Source organism: Anabrus simplex, chromosome 12 (genome assembly GCF_040414725.1).
Source record: "Anabrus simplex isolate iqAnaSimp1 chromosome 12, ASM4041472v1, whole genome shotgun sequence".
NCBI lineage: Eukaryota > Metazoa > Arthropoda > Insecta > Orthoptera > Tettigoniidae > Anabrus > Anabrus simplex.
This window is the reverse complement of record NC_090276.1, coordinates 3628790-3638178: the sequence shown is the minus strand read 5'-3', so window position 1 is coordinate 3638178 and position 9389 is coordinate 3628790. Positions and strand designations below refer to the sequence as shown.

Genomic DNA, 9389 nt, shown 5'->3' with positions numbered 1-9389 from the left:
AGCTGATCAACATCTTATTCCAGAACAGGCGGGCTTTAAATCCGGAAGGAACAGCGCATCACAAGTGCTCAATTTAACTCAGCACATAGAGGATACCACAGGAGTGGTATTGTGGACCTTACAGCTGCATACCATACAGTGCATCATGGAACTTTGTTCACCAAGCTCTATAACTTCACCAGGGACTATAGTTTCACGAAGATTATAGAAACTCTCCTTCAGAACCGCCGGTTCTTTATTGAGTTTCAAGGAAAGTACAGTAGGTGGAGGGTGAACGGAATGGACTTCCTCAGGGCAGTGTCCTTTCGCCAATCCTCTTTAATATCTACACGAATGACCAGCCAAGGCCTTCCTGTACAATAAGCTTCATTTATGCCGATGACCTGGCTTTAGCGGTCCAGTGCGATGACTTTCAGACCACTAAAGTGCAGTTTTCAAATGCACTTAAGGAACTTTCAGTGTACTATCAGAAGAACCGGCTACTGCAAAACCCGACTAAGACCCAGGTGTGTGCATTTCATCTTCGAAATTTAGAAGCTACTAGACAGCTGTACGTGATGTGGGAGGGTAAGCAACTGGAGCATTGTTTTACACCAAGGTACCTGGGTGTCACCTTACATTGGACCTTAACATACGAGAAACACTGTGTTAACTCTGGACAGAAAGTCTCAGTCCGAAATAACATCCTCCGTAAACTTGGCTCAAGCAAATGGGAAGCCAATCCAACTGTGTTTAAAACCTCAGCTCTTGCTCTGAGTTTCTCTGCAGCTGAGTATGCATGTCCTGTCTGGTTCAGCTCAGCCCATACTGAGACATATTATATATACCCCATGAATATTTATTTGGATATTGAGCAACACTGTGGGTTCGTTATATTTGTAAGAGACCGTTAGCCAACGGTTTCATTCCGATACGCCCAGAGTTAGAGAACAGTCAGTAGCAAATCGTGAGTAATTTGCAAGTTTGAACGAGTCTGCAGGGAGTGTCACAGTAACGCCTGTGTTCAAAGTAAGCCAATCGCGAGCTAGAAGGTGTGGTTTACGTTCATGGTGAACCCCAAGACAAATTTTTCCGGACTGCCAACTTCATCCATCGCAGTGCTGATCTACTATTATCTTACGGGAGAAATCTGTTATTTAACCCATGCCCCACGGTTTTGATATGAATACTGAGTTGTAGTTGAATTTACAGACACATATCTGTTCATATTTCGGCTACTTTCCATCAATGTGATGAATTGCTGTTTGCCAACGGTCTTTGTCTTGAGAAAGCGGTTGAGCCCTCAAGCCATAGTCCCATGGGGAACTCCCACTTTTGAATAAACTCGGTGAATGTATAAAGCCACGAGCAGCAGGGGAAGCGTGGTAATTCGTTTCTTAGTCGATCGGCAGTGTCCACGTCAGTCGCGACTGCCGTGTTCGTTTGTCTGGTATACATTTCAACAGTGACGCTATCACTAATATAACTTTGAGAACGGAATGTAATGAACAGTGAATCTATTTTTGAGAACTGTGTAAATAGGTATCATCCTGGCGCGAATAAAGTCTGATAAACCCGGGAGTGAACAGTCCCTTATTGTGGCAGTTACCTCTGCCCGTGAAACGAAATATAGTAATGCCAAGTGCGTGAGGCGCAGTGTATGTTGAAAATTCGAGAGACGGTAAAAGACGGTAAATGCATAAACCTAAATGACTCTCGCAAACTGATATAACAGTGGTTATATGCAAACATTCATCTGGTTTTGTATCGTGATTGCGGGAGAAGCGTGTGCGCTCGATACGATTACTGCTCTAACATACGAATTGGTGCGGGATCTATTCCGAACATTAACTCTGAACGAAGCTCAATATTCTATTGGTTTAATTATTTGTACTGAGTGACATTTGTGTTTGTAAAGTACGCGGGTACATGGAGCAAGTGAAGAACTATTAACTACTCATTCTAGGAGTGTTATCTATCACGGCATCATCCAGTGTATTGTGACAACAACCAGTGTGTGATGATGGCAGGAGTCATGTAACTGGTGTGGAAGCAGAGATCGACAAAGCTAAGTGAAATGCCAATATTATAAGCATGTTCTTACACAGAAGGAGTCAGCTTAATTTCATCCTATATAGATTTTATTTTAATGTTGAATGTCAGCTCGTTAGAGCTGAGCTATTCTTTGTTTTAGGCTACGTAATTGGTTATCCAGGGCGAATGCATGCTAGTGCCCTATTTTTCTGCCTTAGTTTAGTTTGGGAAAAGGGATATGAGTAGGTATACATAGGAGTGTGTGTATTTGTTTTTATTTCAGAGTATTCCAATTTGTGTGTTTTAGATATAAAATCAGGAGGTAGCTTCTTCATTACCGAGGCTATGCGCCCTTAATTTTGTGAGGGATAAGATTATTCAAAGCAGTGTAGGCTTCTTTTATTACTATGCAAGAGCGTGTTTTCGGGTATATTTTGGCCACCGGAGAAGTTTAAGGTGTCGCTGAGAAGTGAGAGTCTTTTATTTGAGCGGAGAAGACAGACGATTTGGGTAAGAGTGCAATAAAAGTGCAAAGAAAGGCAGATATCGCCTAGAATATAATGAGGGTATTAAAACAGGTATAGAGGCCTTTTAAAATTTCAGTGAAGGGAAAAATATGAATGATAGCTGTTTAATAAGAGACGGGCTTGAATACGCCTGGATATTCGGTGATACAGTTGAGAGAAGAACTCCCATACCGCGAGTGAAGAAGGCCTGGTGACCTCTTCTTTGATAGAGAATTGCGCAGTCATTCATTTGTGAATGGAGGCCTGGTGTTTCTGTTAAGCCAGAATATTTTGTTTGAGTGTAGCGAGGCAGCTAGAGCAGTAGAGACAATGCATTTGAAGTTCTCCTGTAATGAGAAAACCCTCGTAAGAATGGCCTCACCACCTCACACGCTTTGTTATCTTCCTGCTAGGTAGAATTCTTGCAATGTTTACTGCTGACGTACAGTTAGATTGAAAGTGAATCCCTACTGTGCGAGAAAGGCGCAACCCAGGCCTGACTAGGACAAGCATGATCGGGACCTGATTTATGAAGAAGCGTATTTCTGCTGTATATTTATTTCAGGTATCCAGTGATTTTTTGTCTTTGTTTTCAGGATTTTTATTGTTTGTTTATTTAATTTGTCGTGTGTATTTGTAGTATTTCTGTTGTCCATATCTTTGTATCAACGTTGTTTCATTTATTTGCATTTTTATTTATCCCAGAGCAAATTTTTAAGGGAAATCAGTGCTGATCCACTTGCGACAGAACGGTCTTTTAGTAGTAGAAGAGTAGTTTATAAGATTAGGAACCCTGGATATACTTTTCTGTGTCTAATTAATCTGTTTGTGTAAATATGTAAATAATGGATTGAAACTAGCGTGATAAGTACACTGAAATTACTGGCAAATTCTTAGGCTTTGTAGCAACAGAATCTATGAAAACTGCAGCTGTAGAAGCAGTAAATGAAAATAGTGGTGTAAAAAACATTAGTGTAGCATTTGGTGGGTCACGGCAGAAAAGGGGTCACACTTCCAAAAATGGATTTGCTACTGCAACAAGTGTTGACACTGGTAAAGTGTTAGATTTTGAAATTCTTACCAAATACTGCCAGGGATGCACCTTAGTAGGTGATAATGAAGAGAAAAAGAGTCTCCATAGGCCTTCATGTGCAAAGAACTATGAAAGGGCAAATGGCGGTATGGAGGTTGCAGCTGCTATGGCTCACAGGCAGACCGAGGAGATGGGGACTGTAAATCCTTCAACACTGTACCTATTACAAAGCTTGAATGTGTAGGCCATGTAAAGAAGAGAATGGGAGCCCGCCTTTGCCAGCTGAAAAAGAAACAGGGCGACACCAAATTATCTGGTGGTAAAAGTATGAAATATTCTGGAAGGCTTACTGATAAATTAATTGATGAATTTTAAGAATACTATGGCAAAGCCACTAGGGAAAATACACATGATTTGGAATGCATGAGAAGAGAAGGCTGTCCACAGATACTAAACCTGTACATTACCTGCACCGAATACATGGTGCAAATATAGAAAAGCAGAGGCAGCTGGCACACTAGATACACTCAGTACCTGAAGCAGTAATGGAGGCCATTAAGCCTATATTCAGAGACTTAGCACGCCCAGGCTTGCTAAAGGAATGCCTTCATGGGAAAACACAGAACGTGAACGAGGCATTTAACAATATTGTGTGGACTCGGATGCCAAAAAATGTCTTTGTAGGCATAAAAACTTTAAGATTAGGTGTGCGTGATGCAGTGATCTCCTTCAATGATGGGAATTTTGGAAGAATAAAGGTCTTGAATCAGCTGGGAATTAAATATAGGAGAGAATACAGCAAGAACCTTGGAGATTCTTGACCGACTAACACTGCGGAAGGCTGAACTTTCTGGTCAGCAAATGACCAAGGAGGCAAGAAAGAAGAGAAGAAGGAAGAGAAGATGAAGAGGAAGGATCAGACTATGAATCAGGATGCTTTTAACCAGAGCTTTAGGAATAAAGATCTATGTTTTCATATAATTACTGTTTAACTACAGTTTTCTCAAAAATGGAAATTTTCTGAAAAAAAACCCATTTTCTCAGGAACTAATAGAGATATAAATATAAAATTTGTGGAAATAATTCATATAGTAGAGATGATTGTATGGATCTACAATGAGTGTTTTGAGAATGATACAATTGATTCTGTATTGTAAAAACATATTTTTTTAAAAAAAAGAGAGCATATGTTTAAAAAATTGTATCTCAGTTTCCACATGGTATACCTTCCCCATTCTAGATCAGTGAACTCAAATGCATCCAGTCTTACAATTGGTAAAAATTTGGTAGGGATATCTTCAATAGTTTCAGAGATAATGGGTCAAAAATTGACAGAATTTAGCATTGTCGGTATAGGGGGTCTGATCTCACCTTAAGTTAAGTTTGTAAATAAGCCAAGGAAATATACATGTTGTCCTAGACAATATAGCACTGCTAACTTCTAGGGCAAAACAAATTAACAAAGTAACAGTTAAATTATTATAAGAGGAAAATGCAATGCATGTATCAAACTCGGAAGAATTGCAATGAAAGAGTGCTCTCTCCGTTAGTTCCGGACGATCCGGAATTAGGGGATACGAGTACGCCATTCTATTCTCTTCTATCCTAGATAAAGTACTGTAAACATGTATAAATGTTGATAAATAAACGGGGGGCTAGCGAGGTACACTAAATTGGGTGCAGTGTTACGCGGTTTTGCCCTGCGCTGGCCCTTGGTTGGGGTGGTGATGTCTGCGCCAGAGGATAAAATAAACTCAACTAGAAGGCACTACATATAGTATGTACAAACACGCAAAATATAAAAAAGTAACGAAACAACAATACTCCCCTTAGAATGGCCCAAGAGCCACTAGTTTGGCTGACGGTCCGCCTACCCAAACGGATAGGAATAGAAATAACATGGTTCGTTCATTCTCTTCTGTTACATAAAATTGCAAGAAATACTTCAGACTATTTATTATTTTTCTGATGACATAGCAATTCTCTCCGGAAGTATAGAGACTGCCTTAGAGCAAGTCAACCTTTTGAAAGAAATAGCAGGAAAAGTTGGACTTCAGATAACTTTTGAGAAGAGTAAATTCATGTCAGATGTTAGGGATTCACCCATAGCTCTAAAAAGTACTGGAAAAATCAAAAAGGTTAATAAATTTAAATAACTAGGTGAAATAATTAAGGTTAATGGACTCGATACGGAAGCAAACTGGAACCAGCACACCAACAATAAGAATAAACTCTCAAGGAAAACTAAAATCAAACACTACAACACAGTAATCAAACCAGAGGGTCTGCATGCCATGGAATGTATGTTCTCTATGAAAACTGGTGAAATAGAAGAGATAGAGAAAAAAGAAAGGAAAATATTCAGGAAAATTTGGGGACCATTGCAGACGAAGGAAGGAGAGCTTAGACATAGGAGGAATAAAGATCTATACAAGGATGAAGAAAATGAAAGGCTGTTAGACACGATCAGGAAGAGTAAAATTCAATTTTTTGATCACATAATGAGGATAGATTGACGAAACAATTATTTAACCATGTTTTCGAGAGCAAGAATGGCAACCAGTGGATCCAAGGAGTAAAAAAAAGATATGACAGAGACTGGAATAACAGACGATCCAATACAAGACAGAACAACTTTCAGGAGATTGATAAATAAATTCAAGAGTTTCTAGGAGAAGGAAAAGAGGAAACGTTCTGGACACAAGAAAGGAGTAAACAGGAAAGTGAAGAACTATTGGAAGTCAAGAAAGGAAGGATTAAGATGAATGTACAGGGCTTCTTTCCGTGGTCTTTAGAAGGCCAAAATCGAAGAAAGAAGAAGATACATCCTTGTTCCATTGCATCACTCCCAGTTCATATGCTCTGAAAAAACCTTAAGTTGTACCAAAAACTTATTGTTTTAATACATAAATTAATTTGTACACTTGTAAATACAATTGGTTCACGGGAAAAAACCCGAAAATAATTTCCCTCTCTCCTGAAAAATTACCAATTTGTTTGTTACATACTTATTTCGGAGAGGTCTTCAGTCAATTTGTAGGAATGACTTATTACTTCTCCGGTGTTCTGTGATCTGATTACACAAGTTCCTCCTTGCCTTGGTTCCAGACTGCCACGCAATTATCACTCGCAACTTCCAGTTTTAAACTGCAGCAAGATGATGAGGTAAGTGGTAAACCCACCAATGAGCGTGTAGAGTAGAGTAGAGTTGACAGGAAACATCCCAAAGCCTCTCAAACACAACTTGGAGCGCGAGAGTTCTTCACAGAACAACCGAAGTTCACTGACCGTTGTCTTATTTAATGTCGGCAGCAGAAGAAATTTCCTCCCCAAATCAAGGGACTGATCAGCTTGTCTGTCCACCATTTCACCCACAGTCGTTATTAAAATGATCAAAGGAACGTAGTAGATGAGCCCATACGCACTGCTAAATAAGAGGAGACCTTGTGACTCTTCCCAATCAGCTGACATTTCTACAAGCACGATCCAAGCCATATATTGTTGGGAAACTACTGATATGAAGGTGGGTATACAGATAAATACGAGAGGAATGCCATATGTGGAGTTCGTTAAACATATAACTGAACGCAGAACTGAATGCAGCTTTCTAGAGCTGTATATCCTTTCAGACTGAATCTGCAGATCCCTGGAATTGTTTCTTCCTGTTACTGGATTAGTATTATTGATGTGGAAGCGTACGTCATCACAATTTGAATGTCCATTCATGTTCACTGTTTTTCGTCGATAGAATTTCAAACTGTTCATAAGATGCTTTGAAATAAAAGGAGATTGAATCCAAGAAATGTCCTTTATAGCATTGAATCCTTGACCAGTTTGCGAAAGGATAATTTCTTGTTGTAGACCATAATTTAGTAACTTCAATCGATACTTTATGTGGAGTGCTATTTCTGTGAACTGTGCAGTTGTAATGATAACGATGTTATTCAAAATCCAATATGTAATTCCAAGAGTGATTGGAGTTTGCCAGAAGTTGACTGAAATACAAGCTCCGCCAGCTCCATAAATGGAGAGAAAGAGGAAAAGAGCAATAATTTTAAGTTTAATTTCTCCGTTCACTTTCTTCACACTCTCAGGTAGATACTGATCTGCCAGATCCAGCAGATTGAATATATCTTCCTTGAAACGACGACTCACAACCACGTACCACATGGAGCATACAAGAGATGATATAGCACAGCAATACGATGGAGCCACCATGCTGAAAATGTCGGCTATGTTCTTGAATGAATTATGCTTCAAATAAGCTGGGAATAGACATGAATTCAGCACTATCAGTGACAAAATACACATAGTGCAAAAGAGATCCCTAGTCGAAAACACTGTTCGAACGTACTTTTTCTTGTTGGTTTGTAGTGGAGCCAGAGCGAACAAGCTTGACACAAACTTCAAAGGCTTCACAGCTTCGAACACATCACAGCGTCTAAATATTCGAGGCATTGTGTGTTTTCAACTGACCGTGGTCAGCGTTCTGGGCACGAGAAGTGTTTTGTGGCCACTACCTTGTGTCAGAGAGAAGAGGACAGAAGCGATAAATTTAATGGCTTTTTGTTTGTTTATCCGTCAGTTCTATAACCGTAATGTTTTCAACTGTCAACCCTCATCAGAAGTTAACTCAGCCATTAACATCCATCTGATCGATTAAGCCATATCTAAAATGAAAATATTTTTGCGTGGTTGAAAGGGAAGAATACACTTCAGTTTCATTTAATTTTAATATATATATTCAGTAATGGCCCTCCTTTCTCTCAGGTGGCTAGGACTGTAAATCTACCGGTGGTCCCTAACGCGTTAGAGGAGAGATTCTCACCTGGACTATGTGTAAATAGGGTAGCATCCTTCTTCATGAATTTACCGAGGTCAGAACATTTTAAAGCTGTACGATTTAAAGATAAGAGGCATAGAACTAAAAGAGGCCATATCAGTGGTTGCAATTAAAGGATTATGGCGACGTTTAGTAAATTCACAGAGGCTTGCAGACTGAACACTGAAAGGCATAACGATCTAATATGATGTATGTATGTATATATACAGTGTACCAGAATTACAACGACAAAAAATCAGGGATGTTCTTCGTGGTATGTTAAGAACGATGGTGCGGGTAGAGGAAATGAGGTTACACAGTTACTTCCGGGCGCACGATTCAAATTGACTAAATTGCCGTGTTTGCTGTGCGTCAGATGAGGGAAGGGAGGTGAAGTGGGAAGTGGGAGACAGAGGTAAAGCTCGGTTCGAATATACAACTGTCTCTTTCGTTTCGCAGTTAGCAGTGTACCGTACGGTTTGTTGTGCACAAATTGATTACTATGCGAACGCCGTAGGAAGAGAAGGTGAACATGTACCAAGAATACAGGCAGCTTTCCAGGTTGTTTGCGACACACTACGCATCCTGAACAGAGTCCGATGGCCACTGTTACACCGTTGTGAACTGAGCATCGAAGTAGGAGAGGGGTCAGGCAACAGCCATACCATGTTGAATACACCGGTTCTCGTCCGATCACCACAGTTAAGCAACATTGGGCGTGGTCAGTACTTGGATGGATGACCGCTTGGGAACACCACGTGCCGTTGGCTCAGTTCCATTTGTCCGGTCCCGAGGTGTAGAGGGCAACGCGTCCGCCCGTCTCCCGGCGGCCCCTGGTTCGATTCCCGGCCAGGTCAGGGTTTTTTAATTGTAATGATTAATATCCCTGGCCTGGGAACTGGGTGTGACGTCCTTCATCTTCTTTTCGTCGAATTACAGGCAGGTTCATACAATATGATGTCCGGCTCGATGGCTAAATGGTTAGCGTGCTGGCCTTTGGCCACAGGAGTCCCGG

The 9389-nt window shown here is 40.4% G+C and overlaps 1 non-coding gene across 1 annotated transcript; it reads left to right on the top strand.

The window, feature by feature from the left end:
- The first annotated feature begins 9025 nt into the window (after nucleotides 1-9025).
- Nucleotides 9026-9144, top strand: LOC136884581 (5S ribosomal RNA). Its single transcript, XR_010861381.2, has one exon. It is a non-coding gene; the product is annotated as a 5S ribosomal RNA (ribosomal RNA).
- The last annotated feature ends 245 nt before the right edge of the window (nucleotides 9145-9389 follow it).